At 45.3% G+C, this 13,489-nt stretch overlaps 1 protein-coding gene and 1 long non-coding RNA gene across 19 annotated transcripts in view; one reads left to right on the forward strand and one right to left on the reverse strand.

The window, feature by feature from the left end:
- Window positions 1-13,489, forward strand: part of LOC126993055 (uncharacterized) — a 25,825-nt gene continuing 12,336 nt past the window's right edge. For 6 of the 16 annotated variants that reach the window (XR_007747282.1, XR_007747284.1, XR_007747290.1 and 3 more), the window contains exons 1-4: window positions 1-45; window positions 3,560-3,739; window positions 6,202-6,308; window positions 8,315-11,379. This is a non-coding gene — a long non-coding RNA (uncharacterized LOC126993055). Of the gene's footprint in view, window positions 46-3,559; window positions 3,740-6,201; window positions 6,309-8,314; window positions 11,380-12,363; window positions 12,767-13,489 lie in introns of those variants that run through there. The other 10 variants (XR_007747291.1, XR_007747295.1, XR_007747285.1 and 7 more) reach the window with 4 other exon arrangements.
- LOC126993054 (uncharacterized) overlaps window positions 8,268-13,489 on the reverse strand; it is a 21,204-nt gene continuing 15,982 nt past the window's right edge. For 2 of the 3 annotated variants that reach the window (XM_050851878.1, XM_050851875.1), the window contains exon 4: window positions 8,844-8,941. The gene's annotated coding sequence lies outside the window, so the exon portion shown is untranslated. Of the gene's footprint in view, window positions 8,409-8,843; window positions 8,942-13,489 lie in introns of those variants that run through there. The other variant, XM_050851876.1, reaches the window with a different exon arrangement.

The following is a 13,489-nucleotide window of genomic DNA, read 5'->3' on the forward strand; positions in this document are numbered from 1 at the left end:
GGACTGGCTGTTTGCTATCTGGACGTAAAGAGAGGAGGAGGGAAGGTACGTGTGTGTATGTGTGTGTGTGTGTGTGTGTGTGTGTGTGTTACCTGCGCTGATAGTCGTGTGAGGTAATTAAGATTTCAACACCTGTCAGTATGAAGTTAATGAACAGTGCAATGATCTTTTTAGTGGTTTGAGGTAAAATTGAATCACCTGTCAGTCTTTGTGTCATTAAGAACGTATTGGTTGGTTTAGGAGTCGTGTGAGGGAAGACGTAAGTAGTACCTGTCAGTAGTAAGTATTGGAACATTAAGGTAGGGTGTAGTTTTGTGACCCTGGTGGTAGTTTGACTCCTCTGTACCGTGAACCTAAGGAAACACACATTTGACAAGGCTTTCCCAGGAGTTGTGGGCATTTCCAGGGGTAGTTTTGTGACCCTGGTGACAGTTTGACCCTTCCTCTGTACCGTGAACCTTAGAAAACACACATTTGACAAGGCTTTCGTAGTAATTGTGAGCATTTCCAGGGGCAGTTTTGTGACCCTGGTGGTAGTTCGACCTCTCCTCTTTACCGTGAACCTGAAAACACATATTTGACAATGCTTTCCTGGGAGTAGTGTGCATTTCTAGGGGTAGTTTTGTGACCCTGGTGGTAGTTCGACCTCTCCTCTTTACCGTGAACCTGAAAACACATATTTGACAATGCTTTCCTAGGAGTAGTGGGCATTTCTAGGGGTAGTTTTGTGACCCTGGTGGTAGTGTGACCCTTCCTCAGTACCGTGATCCTAACAAAACACACATTTGACAAGGTTTTCGTAGTAGTTGTGGGTATTTCCAGCAGGGTAGTTTTGTGACCCTGATAACAGTTTGACCTTTCCTCTGTACCGTGAACCTAAGAAAACACACATTTGACAAGTTCTGGGCATTTCCAGGGTAGTTTTTTTGACCCTGGTGGTAGTTTGACCCTTCCTCTGTACCGTGAACATAAGAAAACACACATTTGACAAGGCTTTCCTAGGAGTTGTGGGCATTTCCAAGGGTAGTTTTGTGACCCTGGTGGTAGTTTGACCCTTCCTCTGCACCGTGAACCTAAGAAAACATACATTTGACAAGGCTTTCGTAGTAATTGTGAGCATTTCCAGGGGCAGTTTTGTGACCCTGGTGGTAGTTCGACCTCTCCTCTTTACCGTGAACCTGAAAACACATATTTGACAATGCTTTCCTGGGAGTAGTGGGCATTTCTAGGGGTAGTTTTGTGACCCTGGTGGTAGTTCGACCTCTCCTCTTTACCGTGAACCTGAAAACACATATTTGACAATGCTTTCCTAGGAGTTGTGGGCATTTCCAGGGGTAGTTTTGTGACCCTGGTGGTAGTTTGACCCTTCCTCTGTACCGTGAACCTAAGAAAACATACATTTGACAAGGCTTCCCTAGGAGTTGTGGGCATTTCCAGGGGTTGTTTTGTGACCCTGGTGGTAGCGTGACCCTTCCTCAGTATCGTGAACCTAACAAAACACACATTTGACAAGGCTTTCGTAGTAGTTGTGGGCATTTCCAGGGGTAGTTTTGTGACCCTAGTGGTAGTTCGACCCTTCCTCTGTACCGTGAACATAAGAAAAAACACATTTGACAAGGCTTCTCTAGGAGTTGTGGGCATTTCCAGGGGTAGCTTTGTGACCCTGGTGACAGTTTAACCCTTCCTCTGTACCGTGAACTTGAGAAAACACACATTTGACATGGCTTTCGTAGTTGTTGTGAGCATTTCCAGGGGTAGTTTTGTGACCCTGGTGGTAGTTCGACCTTTCCTCAGTACCGTGAACCCAAGAAAACACACATTTGACAAGGCTTTCGTAGCAATTGTGAGCATATCCAGGGGTAGTTTTGTGACCCTGGTGGTAGTTCGACCCTTCTTCAGTACCGTGAACCTAAGAAAACACACATTTGACAAGGCTTTCCTAGGAGTTCTGGGCATTTCCAGGGGTAGTTTTGTGACCCGGGTGGTACTGTGACCCTTCCTCAGTACCGTGAACCTAACAAAACACACATTTGACAAGGCTTTCGTAGTAGTTGTGGGCATTTCCAGCAGGGTAGTTTTGTGACCCTGGTAACAGTTTGACCTTTCCTCTGTACCGTGAGCCTAAGAAAACACACATTTGACAAGTTATGGGCATCTCCAGGGGTAGTTTTGTGACCCTGGTGGTAGTTTGACCCTTCCTCTGTACCGTGAACATAAGAAAACACACATTTGACAAGGCTTTCCTAGGAGTTGTGGGCATTTCCAGGGGTAGTTATGTGACCCTGGTGGTAGTTTGACCCTTCCTTTGTACTGTGAACCTAAGAAAACATACATTTGACAAGGCTTCCCTAGGAGTTGTGGGCATTTTCAGGGGTAGTTTTGTGACCCTGGTGACAGTTTGACCATTCCTCTGTACCGTGAACCAAAAAAACAATACACATTTGACAAGGCTTTCGTAGTAGTTGTGGGCATTTCCAGGGGTAGTTTTGTGACCTTGGTGGCAGTTCGACCCCTCCTCTGTACCGTGAACCTAAGAAAACATACATTTGACAAGGCTTTCATTGGCGTTTTGGGCATTTCCAGGGGTAGCTTTGTGACCCTGGTGGCAGTTTGACCCCTCCTCTGTACCGTGAACCTAAGGAAGCACACATTTGACAAGACTTTCGGAGGGATTTTGGGCATTTCCAGGGGTAGTTTTGTGACCCTGGTGGCAGTTTGACTCCATCTCTGTACTGTGAACCTAAAAAACCACACATTTGACAAGGGTTTCCCAAGAGTTTCGGGCATTTCCAGGGGTAGTTTTGTGACCCTGGTGACAGTTTGACCTCTCCTCTTTACCGTGAACCTGAAAACACATATTTGACAATGCTTTCCTAGGAGTAGTGGGCATTTCTAGGGGTTGTGTTTTGACCCTGGTGACAGTTTGACCCTTCCTCTCTACCGTGAACCAAAGAAAACACACATTTGCCAAGGCTTTCGAAGGAGTCATGGGCATTTCCAGGGTTAGTTTTGTGACCCTGGTGACAGCTTGACCCTTCCTCTGTACTGTGAGCCTAAAAAATCATTAAGGAAAACTCAACTGAGCGCCATTTTGGCCTTTGAAACTTGTTGACGTGAGGGTAAAATAGTTACACGTGGTTACCCTGTTCAATTATATAGCCTGTGTGTAGGGGAGTGATCCAGAGGTGCGCGCGGCCTCAGTGCGCATCTCCGGGGTAATAATATATAGTAATTACCCTGTTCACTTGTATAGCCTGTGTGTAGGGGAGTGATCCAGAGGTGCGCGCGGCCTCAGTGCGCATCTCCGGGGTGAAAACAGATTATACAGTGATTTAATGGTGTTGTGTTAGTGTTGTGGTTTCTCTCTCTCATATGATTGAGAGTGTGTGTGTGTGTGTGTCATTCTCTCTCTCTCTATCTACTACTACTACTACTACTACTACTACTACTACTACTACTACTACTACTACTACTATTACCACTACTACTATTACTACTATTACTGCTACTACTACTACTACCACTATTACTACTACTACTACTACTACTACTATTACAGGTCATCGTGGAGAAGGCCCCTCAGGCTCGTATCGACAAGAAGTATTTGGTTCCTTTGCCAGTCGGTCAATTCTACTTCCTCATGCGCAAGAGAATTCCCCTGAGACCCGAGGATACCCTCATCTTCTTCGTCAACAATGTGATTCCTCCCACCAGCGCCACCATGGGATCGCTCTACCAGGTATATTAGAGTGGTTGTTTGTTTGTTTGGGATTTCCTCTGAAGGAGTTGTAGATTCATCATTTCTCTTTCTTTTGGCTTGATCTGCTTCCTTCTATCTTTATTCAATTATGACTTATTTTGACTTTTATCAGAACTTTTCATGAGTCTTCCCTCTAGTCTTAACACCGTAGGCTCGTTTTACCAGGTATACGAGTGTGCTTGTTTGTTTGTTTGAGATTTTCTCTTATGAAGTTGTTGATTGATCCTTTCTCTTACTTTTAGCGCTACCTGCATGTTCCTATCTTTATCCAATTTTGAGTAATTCCCATTTTTATCAACATTTTTCATACACGTTTTCTAATTTCCGGGGTTCAAGGATGTTTTTCTCTGCTTTCTGTTTGTATGTTTGAGATTCGCTTTTGTGTATTTGTAGAGTATTTAATTGTCTTTCTTTTGACACTTATCTGTATGTTTCTATCTTTATCCAATTTTGAGTAAATTCTATTTTAATTGACATTTTTCATTCTTGTTTTTCAATTTCTGGTGTCGCTTTACCAGGGTCAAGGATGTTTTTCTCTGCTTCCTGTTTGTTTGTTTGAGATTCGCTCTTGTGTATTTGTAGAGTATTTAATCTTCTTTCTTTTGACACTATCTGTGTTGTTTTATCCTTATCCAATTATGAGTTAGTTTGACTTCTCTCTCTCTCTCTCTCTCTCTCTCTCTCTCTCTCTCTCTCTATTAATTTTATTATATACCATGAAAATAACTATGCTGTCAAGAATTGGTATGCTCACTACACAAAGGAAATTGAATAAGATTTTAGGAGGCGAAGGATTACACTTACCACTCTCAAAGGTGACAAAATACTGGTGGAAGCTGTCCCTGTGTTGTTAGTTGTCCCTGTGTTGCTAGTTGTCCCTGTGTCGGTAGCCGTCCCCGTGTTGGTAGTCGTCTCTGTGTTGGTAGTCGTCTGTGTTGGTAGTCGTCCCTGTGTCGGTAGCCGTCCCTGTGTTGGTAGTCGTCCCTGTGTTGGTAGTCGTCCCTGTGTTGGTAGCTGTCCCTGTGTTGGTAGCCGTCCCTGTGCCGGTAGCCGTCCCTGTGTTGGTAGTCGTCCCTGTTAAAATAGTCAATTCCTCATGTCAAAAAACTATCTTCCGAGCCAAAGTGTCTTCTGAGCGGTGGTGCCAGATTGTCGTACTCAGGGCATCATAATTACTTGGTTTTGACCCTTAATTATTCCCCAAAGACATCTGCAATTGATGATTTTAATGATAACTATAAATTTTTCCAGCTATTGGGATGAAGGAGGCAGTTTTCAGGTTAGAAGTCGGCAAATGTAAAAGGATTGAGTGGGACATTTTGTACTCCTGTTTACACACTTAATAAGTTGCTAACGTGTCAGAGGGAGGTGTAGTACGGGGATGGTAATGACTAAGTTGCTTATAATATTTATTCTAACAGTAAAAGGAATATACCTGAGCACATCAGTAAGTACAGAATCAACAAGTTAACGTCACTACTGACTGTCACACGCCCAAATGAAATCAACAATCTTCACGGCAGACACACTCGTAGCGACCAGTCACTAATGAAACACACATGTACGGTTGGTTACGTTTCACTACCAACAACACTGAATGTTCCTACTCAACATAACAAAGTTCCTAATACTCCAGAACGATCACATGCTACACAGTCACAAGAAATACGGCTTCTCCTAACAGAGTCTCGTAATTCTACTCACCAGTGTTGCCTCAAGTACAGTAATGGCCACAGCCCCAAAATAGGTTGACTGTTACTGAATTGGTGAATGCGACACTCCTGCTCCTTGCCGAGGAGCTCTTATATAGGGCCAGCGGCTACCATACAAATCGTCACCACCGTGTCGTTTTACATCACAACACGTCACAAAACGTCATGACAACGCCCACGTGAACAGTTCATGCCCGCCGGCCTTATACCCGTCCATAGGAGGACCCACGAGTGTTCCGCCTCCCGGCACTTCCTGCCTACGCGCTCACTCCCTGTCTATTCACACATCAGGTCGTGGAGCCCTTGTTATTAGTAGTAGAATTTGCATCTATGAACTCCTGCTTGTAACCATTTCTCAGAACATGGTCCAAAGTGACCCTTCATGCGGTTAACTCGCATACTTAGCCGTGCTCCCCGTTGAGGGTCCAAAAGCCAGCCATCCCAGCCTAGTCCTGGTAGCGAAGGGTCACCTCTCACAAGGTCCACGACATCCCCAAATGATTTGGTTCCTCGTGTCTCAGGAGCTAGAAGCACTGCCAGTTACAGGTGTTGTAGGCGAGTGTTAGGAGCATCTTGTGTTAGAATATTGTGTTCCTAACTGTTGTCCTTGCAGAGATATTGGCACTTGAAGTTGACGCACACACACACACACACACACACACACACACACACACACACACACACACACACACACACACACACACACTAACTCCGTGATGGTTCTTGCAGGGAAGGAACCGAGATGAGACCAGACGCAGCCCTCCAGTGAGCACAGGAGACCACCGAGGGACACCCACGCACCTCATGGCATGGGGGAGGACGGATGGAGATGGTGGGTGAGTGAAGCAACCCACCCCCTGTGTATGCTCAGGCCCAAGGTTACGTCAGGTTAGGGGCTGCCTTGAAAACAGGTCCTTTCTCTCACTGATTCTCTCCAGGTTTCCTCCATTTTTCCCTTCTTTCCTCCTCTCTTCTTCCTTTCCTCCTATGCCAAAAAAATAGCTTAATCTTTCCTCTTCCTCCTCCTGTCTTCTTCTTCTTCCTCCTCCTCTTCGTTTCCCAGTTATCTCCACTTTTATCAAGGTCTGTGTATTTCTCCGGCGTAATTTTGGTGGTTTCGTTCATTTCCTCCTCCAAGTTCAACTCCATTTTTCTCATTTTTCCTTCCTCTCTTCCTCCTTTCCTCCTATACCAAAAAACTGCTTAATCTTTCCTCTTCCTCCTCTTGTCTTCCTCTTTTTCCTCCTCCTCTTCGTTTCTCTTTAATCTCCACTTTTATCAAGATTTGTGTATTTCTCCGGCGCAGTTTTGGTGGTTTTGTTCGTTTCCTCCTCCAAGTTCAAGTCAATTTTTCTCCTCTTTCTCCACCTCTTCCTCCTTTCCTCCTATGCCAAAAAATAGCTTAATCTTTCCTCTTCCTCCTCCCATCTTCCTTTTCCTCCTCATCCTTTTCAGTTCAGTTATCTCCATTTTTTTATCAAGGTCTGTGTATTTCTGGCATAATTTTGGTGGTTTCATTCATTTCCTCCTCCAAGTTCAAGTCCATTTTCCTCCATTTTCCACCTCTTCCTCCTTTTCTCCTACACCAAAAAATAGCTTACTCTTTCCTTTTCCTCCTCCTCCTTTTCATTCCTCTCCTATCTCCACTTTTATAAAAGGTCTGTGTATTTCTCCAGCGTAATTTTAGTGGTTTCGTTCATTTCCTCCTCCAAGTTCAACTCCATTTTTCTCATTTTTCCTTCCTCTCTTCCTCCTTTCCTCCTATACCAAAAAACTGCTTAATCATTCCTCTTCCTCCTCTTGTCTTCCTCTTTTTCCTCCTCCTCTTCGTTTTTCTTTAATCTCCACTTTTATCAAGATTTGTGTATTTCTCCGGCGCAGTTTTGGTGGTTATGTTCATTTCCTCCTCCAAGTTCAAGTCCTTTTTTCTCCTCTTTCCTCCACCTCTTCCTCCTTTCCTCCTATGCCAAAAAATAGCTTAATCTTTCCTCTTCCGCCTCCCATCTTCCTTTTCCTCCTCATCCTTTTCATTTCAGTTATCTCCATTTTTTTTTTATCAAGGTCTGTGTATTTCTGGCATAATTTTGGTGGTTTCATTCATCTCCTCCTCCAAGTTCAAGTCCATTTTCCTCCATTTTCCACCTCTTCCTCCTTTTCTCCTACACCAAAAAATAGCTTACTCTCTCCTTTTCCTCCTCCTCCTTTTCATTCCTCTCCTATCTCCGCTTTTATAAAAGGTCTGTGTATTTCTCCAGCGTAATTTTAGTGGTTTCGTTCATTTCCTCCTCCAAGTTCAACTCCATTTCTCTCCCTTTTCCTTCCTCTCTTCCTCCTTACCTCCTATGCCAAAAAATAGCTTAATCTTTCCTCTTCCTCCTCATTTTCGTTTCTTTGTAATCTCCACTTTTATCAAGGTCTGTGTCTTTGTAAACTTTGCAGAATGGACGAAAAAAACACCAGAAACTGCTTGTATATTTATTGAGCAAACTGACACTTCTTGCAGAGAGAGAGAGAGAGAGAGAGAGAGAGAGAGAGAGGGGGGGGGTTTCTTATGTGTCTGGGGGGGCATGTGTCTGTGGGGGTTGTCAACACACTGTGGGGGGGACACCCTGTGGGGGGGACACCCTGTGGGGCCTGGGAGCTGAGAGAGAGAGAGAGAGAGAGAGAGAGAGAGAGAGAGAGAGAGAGAGAGAGAGAGAGAGAGAGAGAGAGAGAGAGAGAGAGAGAGAGAGAGAGAGAGAGAGAGAGAGACACACACACACACACACACACACACACACACACACACACACACACACACACACACACACACACACACATTCTTGGCACTAAACTCTTGCAGGGAGGGAGACAGAGACGAGACCACTGAGCCGAAGGAACCAGTCAGGCCTTCAAGATGCTGCCTGGATGCTGGGGGAGACCAGACGAGACGAGTCCTGTTGGGGAGAAGATGGAGGGAGATTAATTGAAGGGCAGAGATGAGAGAGAGATGGAACTAACTCTCTCTCCCTGTATTTTTATAAAGAGAAAGCTAATAAAGTTTGGAAATATATATTACAATGGATATATTTAAACCTACTCTTCTTCTTCTTCCCTGTCTCTTTCCTCTGTCCACCAGTGAGCTATTGTATTCTTCCCTTCCCTTCCCTTCCCTTCTCTTCCCCTCCCCTCCCCTCCCAAGATGCCGCCTGGATGTTGGGGGAAGAGAGAGAGAGGGAGAGAGGATGAGATGGAACACACACACTCTCTCTTCTTTTCAATGGACCTTATACACTTTTACGCTACTTTTTTGTGTGAGAGAGAGAGAGAGAGAGAGAGAGAGAGAGAGAGAGAGAGAGAGAGAGAGAGAGAGAGAGAGAGAGAGAGAGAGAGAGAGAGAGAGAGAGAGAGAGAGAGAGAGAGAGTGTTCCAGCTTCCAGTCCCTTGCTGAGCTGAGTGACCAGACAGCACCAGCCAGTCAGCCATAGCCCTGAAAAGATTTATGATGGTTAGGTCCCGGTAGATTGTGGTGGAATGGTAGAAATCGTGGTTGAATGTCAGGTCTTGGGTTGAAATTTTGGGGTTACAGAGTTGAAAAAGTTTTGAACAAGTTGAGTTTTTGGGTTGAGCTTGTGATGACTGATGGTTGAATTGTGGACAAAACTGGCAGAGGGATGTTGGGCGAATATTGTGTAGTGGTTAGACCCTGGTAGATTGTGGTAGACTGGTAGAAATCATGGTTGAAAGAGATAATAGTAACTTACCAAATATCAGCAACTTCCTGTCCCAACTTCCATCAGTTGCACGATCAGTAATAATAATAATGATAATAATAATAATAATAATAATAATAATAATAATAATAATAATAATAATAATAATAATAATAAAAGTATATAAAATTAACCTGTATTTTCTCATTCCTGAGAGAGAGAGAGAGAGAGAGAGAGAGAGAGAGAGAGAGAGAGAGAGAGAGAGAGAGAGAGAGAGAGAGAGAGAGAGAGAGAGAGAGAGAGAGAGAGAGAGAGAGAGAGAGAGAGAGAGAGAGAGTGAGTTACCTCCACATCTGAAAAGGAAAAATCTATAATCTTCCTTCCTCTTCCTCTTCACACACACACACACACAAAAAAAAAAATGTTACACCCCAAAGTTATGACCGCAGCAGCAGCAGCAGTCAGAGGCTGAATTATAGTCACAAGTTAAAGTGTGCGTCGTGCCAAGTCCCTGCTGGTGAGCCTGGTTCAGACCCTCACACCAAGCACCTCCCAGGGCCAAAACGGAGGTGGGTTGAGTTCTAATGTGTGTTTCCTTAGGTTCACGGTACAGAGGAAGGGTCACACACCTAACCCGGGAAATGCCCACAACTCCTAGGAAAGCCTGGTCAAATGTGTGTTTCTTTAGGTTCACAGTACAGAGGAAGGGTCACACTACCACCAGGGTCACACACCTAATCCGGGATATGCCCACAACTCCTAGGAAAGCCTGGTCAAATGTGTGTTCCCTTAGGTTCATGGTACAGAGGAAAGGTCAAACTACCACCAGGGTCACACAACTACCCTGGGAAATGCCCACAACTCCTAGGGAAAGCCTTGCCAAATGTGTGTTCCCTTAGGTTCATGGTACAGAGGAAGGGTCAAACTACCACCAAGGTCACACAACTACCCTGGGAAATGCCCACAAATCCTAGGGAGCGCCTTGCCAAATATGTGTTTCTTTAGGTTCACGGTACAGAGGAAGGGTCACACTATCACCAGGGTCACACAACTACCCTGGGAAATGCCCACAAATCCTAGGGAAAGCCTGTTCAAATGTGTTTTTCCTTAGGTTCACGGTACAGAGGAAGAGTCACACTACCACCAGGGTCACACAACTACCCTGGGAAATGCCCACAACTCCTAGGAAAGCCTGGTCAAATGTGAGTTTCCTTAGGTTCACGGTACAGAGGAAGGGTCACACTACCACCAGGGTCACACAACTACTCTGGGAAATGCCCACAACTCCTAGGAAAGCCTGGTCATGTGTGTGCTTCCTTAGGTTCACGGTACAGAGGAAGGGTCACACTACCACCAGGGTAACAAAACTACCCCTGGAAATGCCCACAACTCCTAGGAAAGCCTTGTCAAATGTGTGTTTTCTTAAGTTCACAGTACAGAGAAAGGGTCACAAAACTACCCTTGGAAATGCCCACAACTCCTAGGAAAGCCTGGTCATATGTGTGTTTCTTTAGGTTCACAGTACAGAGGAAGGGTCACAAAACTACCCCTGGAAATGCCCACAACTCTTAGGAAAGCCTTGTCAAATGTGTGTTTTCTTAGGTTCACAGTACAGAGGAATGGTCACAAAACTACCCCTGGAAATGCCCATAACTCCTAGGAAAGCCTGGTCATATGTGTGTTTCTTTAGGTTCACAGTACAGAGGAAGGGTCACAAAACTACCTCTGGAAATGCCCACAATTCCTAGGAAAGCCTGGTCATATGTGTGTTTCTTTAGGTTCACAGTACACAGGAAGGGTCACAAAACTACCCCTGGAAATGCCCATAACTCCTAGGAAAGCCTGGTCATATGTGTGTTTCTTTAGCTTCACAGTACAGAGGAAGGGTCACAAACTACCCCTGGAAATGCCCACAACTCCTAGGAAAGCCTGGTCATATGTGTGTTTCTTTACGTTCAGAGTACAGAGGAAGGGTCACAAAACTACCCCTGGAAATGCCCACAACTCCTAGGAAAGCCTTGTCAAATGTGTGTTTTCTTAGGTTCACAGTACAGAGGAAGGGTCACAAAACTACCCTTGGAAATGCCCACAACTCCTAGGAAAGCCTGGTCATGTGTGTTTCTTTAGCTTCACAGTACAGAGGAAGGGTCACAAAACTACCCCTGAAAACGCCCACAACTTCTAGGAAAGCCTTGTCAAATGTGTGTTTTCTTAGGTTCACAGTACAGAGGAAGGGTCACAAACTCCCTGAAATGCCCATAACTCCTAGGAAAGCCTGGTCATATGTGTGTTTCTTTAGGTTCACAGTACAGAGGAAGGGTCACAAAACTATCCCTGGAAATGCCCACAACTCCTAGGAAAGCCTGGTCATATGTGTGTTTCATTAGGTTCACAGTACAGAGGAAGGGTCACAAAACTACCCCTGGAAATGCCCACAACTTCTAGGAAAGCCTGGTCTAATGTGTGTTTTCTTAGGTTCACAGTACAGAGGAAGGGTCACAAAGCTACCCCTGGAAATGCCCACAACTCCTAGAAAAGCCTGGTCAAATGTGTGTGGCGGTCGAAAGAGAGAGAGAGAGAGAGAGAGAGAGAGAGAGAGAGAGAGAGAGAGAGAGAGAGAGAGAGAGAGAGAGAGAGAGAGAGAGAGAGAGAGAGAGAGAGAGAGAGAGAGAGAGAGAGAGAGAGAGAGAGAGAGAGAGAGAGAGATAATGTTCCATAAAAACTGTTACACCCCAAAGTTATGACCGCAGCAGCAGCAGCAGTCAGAGGCTGAATTATAGTCACAAGTTAAAGTTTGTGTCGTGCCAAGTCCCTGCTGGTGAGCCTGGTTCAGACCCTCACACCAACCACCTCCCAGGGCCAAAACGGAGGTGGGTTGAGTTCTAATGTGTATTTCCTTAGGTTCACGGTACAGAGGAAGGGTCACACACCTAACCTGGAAATGCCCACAACTCCTAGGAAAGCCTGGTCAAATGTGTTTTCTTTTAGGTTCACAGTACAGAGGAAGGGTCACACTACCACCAGGGTCACACACCTAATCCGGGATATGCCCACAACTCCTAGGAAAGCCTGGTCAAATGTGTGTTCCCTTAGGTTCATGGTACAGAGGAAGGGTCAAACTACCACCAGGGTCACACAACTACCCTGGGAAATGCCCACAACTCCTAGGGAAAGCCTTGCCAAATGTGTGTTCCCTTAGGTTCATGGTACAGAGGAAGGGTCAAACTACCACCAGGGTCACACAACTACCCTGGGAAATGCCCACAAATCCTAGGGAGCGCCTTGCCAAATATGTGTTTCTTTAGGTTCACGGTACAGAGGAAGGGTCACACTACCACCAGGGTCACACAACTACCCTGGGAAATGCCCACAAATCCTAGGGAAAGCCTGGTCAAATGTGTGTTTCCTTAGGTTCACGGTACAGAGGAAGAGTCACACTACCACCAGGGTCACACAACTACCCTGGGAAATGCCCACAACTCCTAGGAAAGCCTGGTCAAATGTGTGTTTCCTTAGGTTCACGGTACAGAGGAAGGGTCACACTACCACCAGGGTCACACAACTACTCTGGGAAATGCCCACAACACCTAGGAAAGCCTGGTCATGTGTGTGATTCCTTAGATTCACGGTACAGAGGAAGGGTCACACTACCACCAGGGTCACAAAACTACCCCTGGAAATGCCCACAACTCCTAGGAAAGCCTTGTCAAATGTGTGTTTTCTTAGGTTCACAGTACAGAGAAAGGGTCACAAAACTATCCCTGGAAATGCCCACAACTCCTAGGAAAGCCTGGTCATGTGTGGTTTTTACGTTCAGAGTACATAGTAAGGGTCACAAAACTACCCCTGGAAATGCCCACAACTCCTAGGAAAGCCTTGTCAAATGTGTGTTTTCTTAGGTTCACAGTACAGAGGAAGGGTCACAAAACTACCCTTGGAAATGCCCACAACTCCTAGGAAAGCCTGGTCATGTGTGTTTCTTTAGCTTCACAGTACAGAGGAAGGGTCACAAAACTACCCCTGAAAACGCCCACAACTTCTAGGAAAGCCTTGTCAAATGTGTGTTTTCTTAGGTTCACAGTACAGAGGAAGGGTCACAAAACTACCCCTGGAAATGCCCATAACTCCTAGGAGAGCCTGGTCATATGTGTGTTTCTTTAGGTTCACAGTACAGAGGAAGTGTCACAAACCTATCCCTGGAAATGCCCACAACTCCTAGGAAAGCCTGGTCAAATGTGTTTTCTTTAGGTTCACAGTACATATGAAGTGTCACACTACCACCAGGGTCACACACCTAATCCGGGATATGCCCACAACTCCTAGGA

The sequence above is a fragment of the Eriocheir sinensis genome, unplaced genomic scaffold (genome assembly GCF_024679095.1).
Source record: "Eriocheir sinensis breed Jianghai 21 unplaced genomic scaffold, ASM2467909v1 Scaffold547, whole genome shotgun sequence".
In the NCBI taxonomy this organism is placed as follows: domain Eukaryota; kingdom Metazoa; phylum Arthropoda; class Malacostraca; order Decapoda; family Varunidae; genus Eriocheir; species Eriocheir sinensis.